The sequence below is a fragment of the Vanessa tameamea genome, chromosome Z (genome assembly GCF_037043105.1).
Source record: "Vanessa tameamea isolate UH-Manoa-2023 chromosome Z, ilVanTame1 primary haplotype, whole genome shotgun sequence".
In the NCBI taxonomy this organism is placed as follows: domain Eukaryota; kingdom Metazoa; phylum Arthropoda; class Insecta; order Lepidoptera; family Nymphalidae; genus Vanessa; species Vanessa tameamea.
The window spans coordinates 10060212-10074433 of NC_087341.1; the positions used below are offsets into that span (position 1 = coordinate 10060212).

The 14222-nt window shown below is 34.5% G+C and overlaps 1 protein-coding gene and 2 long non-coding RNA genes across 8 annotated transcripts in view; all 3 read left to right on the forward strand.

Annotated features, from left to right (window-relative positions):
- Nucleotides 1-14222, forward strand: part of LOC113403416 (medium-chain specific acyl-CoA dehydrogenase, mitochondrial) — a 345704-nt gene that overhangs the window by 102083 nt on the left and 229399 nt on the right. The gene's annotated exons all lie outside the window — the stretch shown is intronic.
- LOC113403634 (uncharacterized) lies at nt 4390-6367 on the forward strand. Of its 3 annotated transcripts, XR_010309875.1 has the most exons (5): nt 4390-4542; nt 4699-4811; nt 5049-5159; nt 5359-5482; nt 5583-6367. It is a non-coding gene; the product is annotated as an uncharacterized LOC113403634 (long non-coding RNA). The 3 variants fall into 3 exon arrangements; XR_010309876.1 differs by lacking the exon at nt 5359-5482; XR_010309877.1 differs by lacking the exons at nt 5359-5482; nt 5583-6367 and adding an exon at nt 5288-5308.
- LOC113403380 (uncharacterized) lies at nt 8590-9371 on the forward strand. Its single transcript, XR_003369302.2, has 3 exons — nt 8590-8763; nt 8836-8952; nt 9109-9371. It is a non-coding gene; the product is annotated as an uncharacterized LOC113403380 (long non-coding RNA).

A 14222-nucleotide genomic window follows, 5' to 3' on the forward strand; every position in this document is an offset into this window, starting at 1 on the left:
TCGATAACAAGGCATGGTTTATTGTGCGACGCCATTCTAAATCCTGCATGGCGAAACACCCAAGATGGTGGATAATTTTTTTTAATGCATTCCTATAATATGGGTATCAAATGAACGGACTTACTGAGAATACTAATGCGAGTTTAATTACTTAAAAGTAAAAAATAAATGAAAAGAAAAACACTTTTTCAAAAACAAGATTTTATTTAAATGCAATAAAACGAAAAAAAAAAAACTTTTACTGTTAACTTATAACGTCACAATTAATGTTAATTCGGCCTCACATGGAGTTCTGCTCTCACCTCTGGGCGGGTACTCCCTAGTACCAGATCCTACCATATGGCCGTATCCAACGTAGAGCAACTCGAATTATCTAGACGATCAAGCCCTTTCCCATCTGCTTGATCCTTTGGTTTTGCGTAGAGATGTTGGATCACTCTACATATTCTATCGAATTTTTCACGAGGAATGTTCCGAAGAATTGTTTGGATTCATCCCAGCTGCTGAATTTCACCTTCGCACATCTCGTCAAAATTCTAAATTTCACCCGCACCACCTAGATGTCCGAAAATCCACAACAACGCGATTTTTATGACATTTTCTGCCTCGCACGACCACTCTGTAGAACCAGCTTTCGCCGGCGGTTTTACCGAACCGATACGACTTGGGAACTTTCAAGAAAAGAGCGTACTCCTTCCTTAAAGGCCGGCAACGCACCTGCAAGCCCCGCGGTGTTGCAGATGACCATGGGCGGTGGTAGTCACTTTCCATCAGTGAGCCTCCTGCTCGGTTTCCATCTATCACATAAAAAAAAACGTCATTTCACATTTAACCTTCCTATACCCGCGCACATGTCTGTGAGACCGACGAATATTCATCAATATTTTTTTTCCAAAAACTTTGAGATTTTGCGCGTTCTGCTAGCTGCCTGATTTGGGTCTAGCTTCAAGTTAGTACGCATCAGGCAGCCGTGCGAGTAGGACGTGTAGGTCTACTACGGCCTGATCGGTCTGTGACACCGACGTATATATGGGTGCAAGTCGCCATTTATCGGCAATGGTTTAAAATATTAATAATATAAAATAATAATTATATATTGTCAATTATCATTTTAATGTTTATATTTTATTATGTAAATTTCTAAAACAATATTATTCAATAAGTAAAACTTAATTTGGATTCGTCTTGCAGTGCCACCTGTAATGTGTCATAACGGACTATGTAATAAAAATATTATATTATTTTTTTAAGTAATTCAATTGTAATTAATTAAGAGCTATATTTAATAATAAGAACCAAATAGATATTCATTTTTAATATTAAACTATATTTTAAGAATGAATTTGCAGTAATTGCATTAATTTTATTATAAAAAGTTGTAGTTGTGAATATCCTTTTGATTCATTCGAAGAGGCGCGTTAGAAACGGGCATTGTTATAGCAAGGCCATATTGCATTGACACATTTTGTGAAAAGACAATAAATTGTTAACATAACGAATAAAGATTCTTTAAATTGATTGCGTTTCACTGCGATGGAAGCTGTAAACCCGACTACTTCTCCGACATATACGATCAACTTTTTACGTAAGTTATATGTTTTTGTTTATGAATATTTATATGTTATTTATTTGTTTTTATGTATAGATTTGAACTGCATTTTATTAGTTTACAACTACTACGATTTATGAAATTTTTAGGTTATAAATGCTTCAAAAATGAATGATGAACGTATTCGATTGTTGTTGGAGGAAGAAGGTTCAGACTCTAAATACGATGATGAATTTGATAGCGAACTTGAAGATTGTAGTCCACCCCAAGAAGAAACAGGTGATTCTGAAGATGACATTCAATCTACGGACCGGGAGGATGATTCTCAATCAGAGTCAGAAAATCCTGAAAGTAACAGAGATTATTACATCGGAAAAGACGGGCGGACGCGGTGGAATAAAACTCCTGGGTCAAGCCAGGTTAGGCGCCGTACGAGAAATCTCGTGACACAACTTCCAGGTCCTAAGGGTAAAGCTAGATACACGAAAGAGCCGCTAGAAATATGGAGGTTATTTTTCTCAGAGAGTATTTGTATTCGGATTGTTCAGTCCACGAATAGAGAAATAAACCGCCTAAAAGATATGTTTTCACGAGAAAGGGACTGCGTAGAGACGGATCAAAAAGAAATTGAAGCGTTGTTGTGTCTCTTACTCTTTACAGGAGTCAGGAGAAATAGTCGATTTAATGGCAAAGATTTGTTCTAAACTGACGGGTCTTCCCCGGAAATATTTCGACTAGCTATGAGCTGGAATAAATTCTATTTATTACTACGGTGTCTCCGGTTTGATGACAAGGATACTCGTGCAGAACGCGCAGCAGTGGATAAGCTTGCTCTCTGATGAGAGTTGTTTGAAGAGATTGTAGAATCTTTCAAAAAATATTACAGCTTGTCACAGTATGTTACAATAGACGAAAAGTTGGAAGCTTTTAGAGGTCGCTGTGCTTTCAAGCAATATATCCCATCAAAGCCAAACAAATATGGAATTAAAATTTACGCTTTGACAGACGCTAAGATGTTTTATACAGCAAATATGGAAGTGTATGTAGAAAAACAACCTGAAGACCCCTATAAAATTGATAACTCGGCCTTAGAACTACGAAACACTGGTCGTAACATCACATATGACAATTTTTTCACAAGTATTCCGCTGCTGGATAAGCTCAGTCACGAATATAAGCTGAGCCTGATTGGAACTGTGCGAAAAAATAAAAAGGAACTACCCAAACAGTTTACTGAATTACGAGGTCGATCTGAAAAATCCAGTGTATTTGGACATCGCGGCAACTGCAGCCTTGTATCCTATATACCTAAAAAAGGCAAGAATGTCTTACTTTTGTCCAGCATGCACGATGATGAAAATATTGATGAAGAGACAGGTAAACCCGACATCATCATGGATTACAATGCGACTAAAGGCGGAGTTGACACGGTCGACAAAATGTGCGAGACGTACAATGTCGCTCGAGGCACAAATAGGTGGCCTATGGGGATATTTTACAGTTTCATGAACGTGGCAGGAATAAATTCGTTTGTTTTATATCTTATAAATAACGCTAACAAGAAAATTAGCCGCAGAACGTTTTTGGAAACACTGTCTTACGGCTCGCTAAATCCTCACCTCAGGCGACGAGCTCTCACTCTTTCTCTGCCAAAGACACTGAAGTTTAGACTCATTGAAATATGCAAATTAGATGGCCCTGAATCTGCAGCTGCATCTAACAACAATAAAATTGGTCAATGTGGATATTGCGTATCAAAGAAAAATAGAAGAACGCGGTACAACTGCGCTGCTTGTGCCAAATATTTTTGTTTAGAGCATGCTGTTATGGTGTGTTCTGACTGCTTTGCAAACTTTAATATTTAACTAAATATATGTTACAATGATCTAAAGATATGTGATTTTTAAGATTTAAAAGTTATTATATGTTTGTTTTTAAAATAAAAAGTTTTATGTTTGTTTTTCCTAGACTATAAGAAAAAATGTGACTTTTTTAGGTTGTTGTGGAAAGACTGATAGTCATTAAAGTAATAAGTAGTTCATGCTAATAATTGATATTTTTTGGTTTATTACATCCTATAGTTCCTGTAAAATAAAAATAAAATATACGGTCTTATAGAAAAATAACCAGGTAATAGGAGCCAAAGTTACGGTCTGTCACACCGTGCACGGGTATAGGTGTTAAAACACTTGGCGCGGGTATAGAAAGGTTAACACAATTTATCTAATAATATTCTGAGAATATTTAAAAGCTTGTCGCGAGATTTACTTTTGTAAATAAACAAGAAAATACATTTGAGGTGAATAATTTTATATATTTTCCAATTTTCAAACTATGTAAAAATGAGTACTTAATCTTTCTCATTTTTCCAATGTTTTAATGACACATGGATTTGCCCAGAAACTTTTTTGTAAGATATTGGAAGACGGACGCACAGATAATAATGCTCCTGATATATTGGTATATCTATACACTGGTCACTAATGCCCGTAGATATTGGCGCCATAAGAAATTTTAACCATTTCTTACATCGATGTTACATTGGCCGGTCCACCTTTGTCTTTTTTGAATAAAATGTTTATGTATATTTGAAGAATATATTTTTATCTAAAACTCAAGGTTCAAGATCATACATAGTCAGATTTTTTATAAATTGTGATAAGTTAAATGATGTCGTTTTATTATTTATCGGTACATTACACAAATATTGCATTAATTTAAAGACCGCACCCTATGCTGCCATGTTTTAATTTATTGATTCAATAAGCTACGCATGCGCAAAGCTAACAGGTTTACACTGAGACTGGAAATCTAGACATTCTAGTTCTTGTTCGACACTCAGACTATCAACACGTTTCATTGGACAGTTATTTAAATTTTTTTCATAAATCATTAGTTCTTAAAATAAAAGTGCTTAAAATCCTAGTTTCCTTTACATTTAATTCGGAATGTGTGTAAAAATAATAACCTAGAAGGCAGTTGTTTTAAAAATTGTAAGTGCATTTTTATATGAAACTAAAGATTTTTCTAATAATATTAGATTGCCTAGTCAAAAGTCTGATCCATGGGTACTCAAATTTTAAATGTCAAATTTATGTGATGTAGCTGGGCAGCTCAGTGCGATTTAGCAATGTTGTTATTGATTTCAGGTTTTGCCCTCCCCCTCCTTTAGTCTTATATAAGGAGGGGGAGGGGTGTGAAGCTGCGCATTTGTTGCACTCGGCGAACGGAGTAGAAAAAGTATCTCTGATGATTTTTGAAGGTATTTTATAATTGTTTACACCTTTTAATATTCAAATACTATAGTTATATTTTAAGATTTAACTTGCATAATACTTTAATAGATCAAAATTTATTAAGAAGTCAGAGTTATTTTTAAGACAGAATATAAAACATTGAAAATTGAATAAATTATAAGTACTTTCATATAGTCCTTCATTTTCCTAAAAAAGCATTACATGGCTTTGCGTTTGAAAAAAGCATATTTAATTGATTTCAGGCATCCCCCTTCCCTTTTCGTAAGTCTACGATAAGGAGGGCGTGGGCTGTGGGGCGGTGCATTTGCTGCACAGAGGTTACGCGTACCAAATATTTCTGATGGATTTTGCTGGTATTTATTTTCATTATAATTTACTACTATAACAATATGTATAATATATTGTAACTTGTAACTAATTTATATTTACTTTAATTTAACTAAGTTAATTTTTATTTATATATTATTATTTCTCTTTCTAGGTCCTCGGTGCTTGATTCACGTTTTAAGTCGAGGAGTCATAGAAAATATTAAATATTATTTTATATTCCAGGGTTACTCCCCCCCTCCTTTAAGATGAATTTAGGAGGGGGAGGGAGTATATAATTGAGCAGCTGTGGAGCTCGATGGAGAACGCGTCACAAGTACCTAACAAATGCGTACTTGTCACATAGAAGGTATTTTATTACTTATATTTCTATTTATAATGAAGATAAATATTTCAGTGTATAAAATTGAAAACATCGTGTAATAATGGACTACTTTTTCTCTTTCTAGGTCCTCGGTGCTTGATTCTTCAGCACCTGACGGGCGGTTCTGTGTTCTGTGTTGTGGCGCGTTGGAAGTTTTCACTTGAAGCTTCAGAGACTTTTAAACTAGTATAATACGCGCCATCTAAAGAGACTGGTCTGAAGTTAGCCTCTCTACTATATAACCTTTAAAATATAATAATCAACTAATTTCTGACCGGCCAACTTAGATCGCCCGTATTGTAATTAAGATAAATTAAATGTTGCTTTGTTAAATATGTTCATGTATCTAACAAAACAACCGGTTATTACCACTGTAAGTTACTATTATATATAGTTCAGGGCGGGGACGTATTCACTTGACGATTCCCAGACCTTGACTCTAGTATTATACGTACCAGTTATCGACAAATGTTTGAAATCGACACATTATTAAGCCACTAAACATCAAACATAAATATTGTAATTAAGGTTAACTTAGTGTAAGTTGGCCCCAAGCCAGTACTGCATGTTACTAATGTATGCGGTATTACTAAGGTTTTCCCTGCGCGTAGTAATGTAAGCAATAGCGAAGGTATGCCCCTCGATTTCTTCGCTACTATTGAATGCAACGTATGTTGCAATTAAACCATTAAGTCACTAAACATCAACGTTAAATATTGTAAGGTTCATTTAATGTTGGTTTGTTAAATATAGCCAAATATTTAACAAATCAACCACCATTAACTCTCGCCGTAAGTTACTAACTAACCTAGTATTGTAATCGGTAGGTATGGTATGCCCTTCGATAGGTAATTTAAGGACAAAAAAAATTAAAAATCTTAATAAAATGTAACAAATGTTGTTTCATTTAATTTCACTTAAATCTTAAAAGGAACTGCTGCATTTTTAAATTTAACTTGACTAACATAGAATTTCTGATAATTCAAACTATGAGCTACAATTTTTACACAATTAATTTGCAATATACTTATAAAGTATTCTAGATCAATCTGTAGTAAAATGCCTATACATACTTTAAATTTTGGAATAATGCTTGATTAGTCTCGTTTGGTTACATTCATTAGTTTCATGATACCGATTATATATTTTGGCTAACGTTATAGACGTTTAAACTGTTTTCAATATGTACATATATGTAATTATGTTCAGCTCTCGATAGACCAACTGTCTATTCAATTTTTAATTTTCAAGATCGAGACTCCTTTCGTGATATTTGTAACGAAGTTGGTATTCTTACAGTTGCTACACACAATGTTTACAGTGATATTACATTCGGTATTTTTTAAATATAGGCAGATTATCATGTGGGCCACCTAACTTAAAAGTGTGTGTGCGAGTGCAGGAGCATGACTTTACTAAATCTTTTTTCAACGTTGCTTTTCGCTAGCAATTGAAATATAAGTTTAATTTAAATATGATAAAAAAAATATTATAAGATTTCAAACATGGAAAGGGAATTCAAAAAGGAAATGATATACGCCGTAATTGAAAGGATTTATCCATATCTATCATTGAATTAGAATCAGTAAGTTAGAAATTAGCGTTTCTCATGCTTATTTTTATGTATGTAATTGAAATATTGAAATGAGATAGGTACAGCTTAAACAATAATATGAACTTGAAGAGTATTATTATTTCTCTGTGTTTGAATTTACCTGAAAACAACATATTTTTTATTATTCACCTACTAGGCTAATATATACATTTATATAGATAAAAATATTATTTATGGATATAAAACAAACATTGGTTTCGAATGTTTAAAAGAATAACGATGGTCATGCCAACAATTATAAACATTATTATATTGTCGTAAGCCAATCATTCTTTATAATTTCATCAACGCGATGCTAAAAGATATGTTGCCATCGTTACAATCCACATTGCAAAAAGTTCAGCAGTGGGAAATTTATAGGCTGTTAATGTGTGTTAATGTGCAATTGGTATGTTACTGAGCTATCTGACTTTATAACCGAACCCTTTAGAATATCGTTCTATTACAATATAAAAACCCTAAAATACATCTTAGCTAAAGCTATTTAAACACTGACACCACTTAAATGTCTATATTGTTCTTGGATTTACATGTAAAATATAAATTCCAATTTTCAAAGCATTTACATTGATTATTAGTTCTCCTTAATTAGGCTACAATAAAATGCTATATAGGTATGTATGCTTGTAAAACCTATTTTTCGGATGTGGCAAAGTTTCAGGCATTGACAGTTAGATGATCAAAAGGCTCTCTTTATAAAGTAGGTACAAGTGTAAAAGAAAGTTATTTGTTAATTAACTGTTGCTAGTTATTTGTACGGTGTATTTATATAAGTTATATGTATCACTCTCGAAATTAATTAGTAACAATACAGTAATGTAAGATAATGTTATAACAATGTTCCCGGTTCCAGCGTATCCAGAAAAGAGAGCTTAAATTTCCCGCCAATGTTTTCTTTTTTTTTTAATGTTGCCCGCTTCAAAAATCGTAGCGACAACACAAGATAAAACACTGCGTAACAAACGACAATCTTAAAGAGTTTTTCATATTAAATATTATTTAAATCGCTAGTGTAATTTCAGTAGTTCGGAATGGCAAAATAAAATTGTGTTTTACAATGATGCTCCAATCTCTCTATATTTCTTTACAATCCCTCACAATCATCCAATTGTTTTCCTTATGACAGCTCTATCATTTTTAAAATAAGAAATAGTGTTAAATGCCAGTATTAAATATTATTCCATATAAAATAATATTAACTAAAGTTGTACAAATTATTGATCAATTAATTACAATAATAATTGTATATATTTATAATATGCAATAATAATAATAATGTGATATTATTAATGATATAATTAATTATGATATCCTATGACGTAGCACCGTATTGGAGGCTAGGGCTAGTCTCTAACACTAGGAATTTTAGTGTTCAAATGTAGTTAACTGTGAACGCTCCTTTAGTATATTGATTGAGCTGAACCTACGCATGCGTATAGCTATCTATTTCTAGGTTCCAATGGACCTGGGAGCCCAGACATTCTAGTGCTTGTTTCGTCACTGTTTACACGTTTATTTGCATATTGTTTTTTTTAAATATTTAATAATATATAAGAGTTTAGTTTTAAAAGTAACTATATTATAGTTTTAGTTCATTTCATTAAAAACGTGTATAAAAGCAATAACTTCGGTAGCAGCTCTTTTTTAAATCGTAAGTGATATATTACATAGTTTTATGTCATCGTGAACATGTATATCTTCATTAAAAAAAAATATTTTTTAGGTTTACCACTCCCCCCCCCCCCTCCTTAAGTCTGAAGTAAGGAGGGGGAGGGTTGTGAAGCCGCGCTGCTGCACACGTCCGAGATGGCTCAACAGATACTTCTGACGCTATTAGAAGGTATAAACTTATAATGTTACTTTTTCTTACTTAATACTTTATTTTCAAAATGTAAGTTATCGATGACGATAAAAAAATAGCAACAAATTTTAATATCATATTACTATAATTATAAAGGTGTTGTGTTCTATTAACATGTTACCTTTTCTTTTTAAGGTACTGGTGCCTGCTTCTTCGGCTCCGGGTGGAATGAAATAGAATTTTAACTTAATTCGACAGACTTTTAAGATAGTATAATACGCGCAATCTAAAAAGATTGGTTTGAAATTAGACTGTCCAAGATGGTACTAATTTCTGAACGGTCAACTCAGACGTGCGCGTATTTAATTTAAGTTAAATTTAAGGCAAGAAATTTAGAAATGTCATCGCTTTCTTCGGTAATATTTGCACAAGTATAGACAAAATAAAATAATAAAAATATTACTGTGTTTCATTTTAATTTAAAATATTTTTTTTTATATACTGATCCTTTTTTCAATTTAATTTTAATAAAATATAATTTTTATTAATTTAATTTTTAAAGGAAAGCATTTTAAAAATTCAAAAATTTCAATTCGTGACTCCAGGTGGTCCAAGGATTCAATATTGACAAAAGAATCTTATTTAAATTTTGAAGTTTACATTAAATTGTTAATTTTGTTTCCAAATTCTTTATTCACCGACTTATAGCACACATAATAGCACTTTGTTTTATTTTAAAAAATCATTAAGGCTGTTTCCAATACATATATCGGCGGAAAATCACGTATTTAAGAAAAACTCATGCCCGGAAATTATTGTTTTAATTATTTTTAATAATTGAAAACAGTTTGATTATTAAATTAATAATATTTTGTGAATTTTGAGTTGTTAAATTAGTTTGAAATATTTTACCATCCATAAATAGGTGTTATAATTGAGTGAATAGTTCCCCCACCTATTTTTGATATAAAAGGCCGAACGCTGCCGATATCGAGAGGATCTAGTCCGACACATAGACGTCCTAAGGACGTTCTAAGTGCCCCTGCCGATGCAATCACATCGGCGAATGCTACCCCGGTAGGAAACACAATTAACACACACCGACCCCGCCGGCGGGGTCGAGGTCCCTCCCATCGACCCCCGCCCAGAGGACCTCCCTGTCCTGGAGGTACGCCTCCAGCAGTCTCCTGAGATAGGTCGGCACCCCATGGTATCGGAGTGCCTCCCGTATCGTCTCGAAAGGGAGACTGTTGAAGGCGTTCGCCACGTCGAGCGACACCGCCAGGACGACTTGCCCCCGGGCCAACGGTTCCGTCGTCCGAGTCTTCAGGGCGTCCAGGGTGTCGACCGTCGACCGGCCCGCCCTGAACCCGTACTGAGCCTCTGAAAGACCCGGACCGACCTCCTCGAGGTGCTGAACGAGACGGGCTGCGAGAATCTTCTCGAAGAGTTTGCCCGTCTCGTTCAGCAGCACTGTTGGCCTGTAAGAATATATTAAGCCATCTGGTAAGTCCACTTAACCACCTGAAAATATCATGTAGACTTACCAACTAGGCAAAAAAAAGCTGCTAGAGGTGGAGTTCAAAAAAGCTGGGGAGCTCATACGACAACGACATATTCCAAGTCATCAAAGGGAAAATGTCGAGGTCGTGTATGGCTGCCTACAGCGCTGCGAGAGAATTCGTGGGCTAAGTCAAAATGGAGGGGCGGGAAGACGCACGCCCCAGGTTCTTCACATTGGCAGGAGACCCAGTGGTGGTACTGGTCAGATGCACAAGAAAGCGTCGACGCATCTCTCATGGGCTGGGAACTGCCACAGTTATTGTGAATAATTGGGTACCAGGAAAGACGACTCACAAAGTCAGAAACTTCGATTTAGACAACGAAGTAGTAGTCACCACCACAATCGAAGCCGTCAAAGACCGAAAAAACCACCCCTAAAGCATCGATTTGATGAAAAAGTCAAATTAAGGTTACTGACTATAGCATGCGTTAAACGAATGGGCGCGAAGTATAACCGAGTGACAGACGATAAAACCCTCATGAACCACTTCGGAATCATAGTAATGGTAGCATACTGTCCGGAGTTATCGAGGTGATCCTCATCGGAGACATTAACCAGTTACCTTAAATCGACAGAGAAAATTTGTTCGAATTGAGGCACAGCCGGCCATTCCTGACACCTAACATCCCCGTGAACTGTCATTTACCTTACGAAATCAGAATAAAAAGGAACCTTATATCCACACGCAGGATGAAAAGAAACGCTGATGGACCAGGGATATGGAAAAGGTGAAGGGTCACGCATCATGACCATCCAATAATCCCAGGGAAAGACCTGCAATGCAGAACTCTTCTGCATGGTAACAGAACTCTCATTTAAGAACTCTCATTGATCTGCTGAACAATGATCTGCTAAGTTCACACACATCTGTGAGCCCATGGACGTTGTTTAATAAATAAATAAACTTTTTTTTTGCAGTTTAGTTTTCAGGATAACTTAAAGAAAACTTTTTTACCATAATATAACAAATACTTAGTAAAAATTCCTAAAATAAAATACTTATCAGGTAACCACTTCAGATTTTTATATTAACTGGTATGATATCTAAAAAGAGCATAAAATGGAACTAGTCTGACTGATCGCGCGATTTACTTGTGTAGAAAAACAAATAAATTAAAAAGGAGGAGGTTATCAATTCGTCTGTATTTTTTTTATGTTTGTTAAGTCATCATTTTCCAATGAGTGAACCGACTTTAATGGTTTTTTTTTAAAGCTATGTCCTTATATATATATGCTTATGTCGTTTCAAGGTTGCAGATATTGTCACAGTATATAGTCGTATAAAAGTTAATTTGTAAAAAAATATATTTCTTAAACTATTCTCGTTTTATTTTTGCTAGGTATATTGTAGTGTTTCATTGTGTGACACCGACTCCAAAACTAACAAAAATTGTAACTACATTATATTATCGTAAATCGACTTTTAAGTATTCTAATATTTTTCATTTAATTTGTCTTAGGAGAACTCTAAAAAATATTTTGATCATTGTTCATAGGTATGTGTTGAGTTAGATTTAAAGTGGGTATGTACCCACCTATCTTCTCGCGTGGTAAACTCTATGAGTTTCTATCGTACCTACATATTGATGAGTAGAAAAAGTCAGTCGATTATCAAGTTGTAGAAGAATAAGCAATTATTTTTTTTACGTTTTAGTGCATATTAATGTGTTTTGGAATAGTGTTTTGTGTAAAGTTGTTTTTTTTTTGTTAAAATATTTGTTTATTTTAAAACCTAACATAGAATGCTATTTAACAATGCATTTGTTTAACTATTGGCTTACATTATTGGCAAGTATCATGATACTTATCAATAGTTTAATAAAATGCTATTAAGAGTATTAAGAGACGCAATACTAAACAAGGCTAAGCCCTCTTTTACATGAAATAAATACAAAATTATTTAGCTATTAGGCCTGGATATTTTCTATTGCTGGACTTAAGCCTCCTCTTATCTTAGGGAAAATGTTTTTGATGCTTATTGCACCAAGTGAGGGTTGCAAGTTTCTTATACTTACTTACTGGATACTTTACTTCGCGTGTTTTCCCTTCTCTTTACAATTCGTAAAAATAACCAAAAAAAAAAATTGCATCCCATATCCTTTGGCTAAGACACTGTCAATTGGCCACCTTGAATCCTATAGAATATATTTTTTTAAATGAGGTTGTTAACGAATATTTATTATGAAATAATGGATGCAGATAACTTACCAAATCTAGAACCTAATGCTGAGTGTTCACCGCCGCTCACAGACATTGGGGCTGTCAGAAATAAGTTATTTTTTTAAGTTAAACAGATTTCAAGCTTAAATAAAAAAAATAAAAAAAACTTTTTTTATTGGCTTAACAATTTTATTTTTTTGTATTCTGGCACAATATTAATTTAATATTAAGGAGCAGCAGCAATTCTTTTGCAAGGTCTCCATCCTCGAAGGACGTGGTTCGATACTGACTTTTTATTTATTTATTAACTTTATGAACTCGATAATATTTTATTACCGTTCTGGCTCACGTCTTTGTCATTGAGAGCTTATTTGGTCCCTAAAACGTTAAGGCATGCAGTCACAATTTTGAAGCATGATAGCTTAAGTAACCCTTAAACTTTATTGTCCAAGTAAACGCCTCTATGTACAACGTTTTATTGCAACAAATCGTATTTGAGTTTGTTGGGCACTTAAAATGGCACCCCTCATTTCTAAGATGCTTGCAATTAAGCAAATAATGCGATATGTGATTGAATTAAACAATAACATATGCTTCAAATATATTCTAAATATGAATTATTAGTTTTCTTTGTTCTTTATTACCGACATAAATCACTACATAGCTGACGCTGATGTATTGATTTAATGCGTTTTGCGTAGGTGTTGCAGGCGGACAACGCCCTATGGAGGTTGGCGGGGGATGGTGAAAGCGGACGCTGCCTCCACACCCCTAACTAAATAGGTAGATGCAGTGGGGAATAATAGGACACCTAAAATCAATATCTGCATTTGTAGTATGTACTCGATCATTCTATGCAATTATACATAAGTACCTCTCCCTCTCGCGAGCTTGGGGAGGTGCGCGCTGTGATACACGCAGATTAAATAAAAGCAATCAGCATGTAACTAGGGAGAATATCTAGGTACACTAGACAGGGGGTCCGAGGACCGCTGTATTGATTTATTTAAAATCTGAGAGAGGTCACTCGCGGAAGGGCAGGGCGTGGCATTTTCCACAGCCTTAACAAAGGATTCTGTATTCATGATAAGAGACATTTTTCATACATAAAGATAGGATTGAAGTCAAGATAAGTTCAATGTTAATTTGTTGACTTCTATTTGCACGGATTATATTTAAAAGCATGCCAAAAGTCAATATATAATTTGAACACATGGTTGAAGATCATATCATTCATTCTCTTTTGTGATTTGACTAAGGTTGGTTTAGTCATCGTGCATTGTTACTTTTAAGGTGTAACATAAGCAAGTGGTAGGCATTATTAACAGTGATAATTTACTTGGTGGTAGGGCTTTGTACAAGCCTGGTCGGGTTAGGTACCAACCCCTTATTAGATATTTTAACGGCAAACAGCAATACTTAGTATTGTTCTATTCCGATTTGATGGGTGAGTACGCCGGTGTAAATCAGCCACAAATAACATAACATCTTAGTTCCCAATTTTGTTGGCGCATTGGCGATGTAAGATTTATAAGTACTTTCGAGAGGGAGACCAACAATCCCAAGGTGGCGTTGGGTTTCTGGT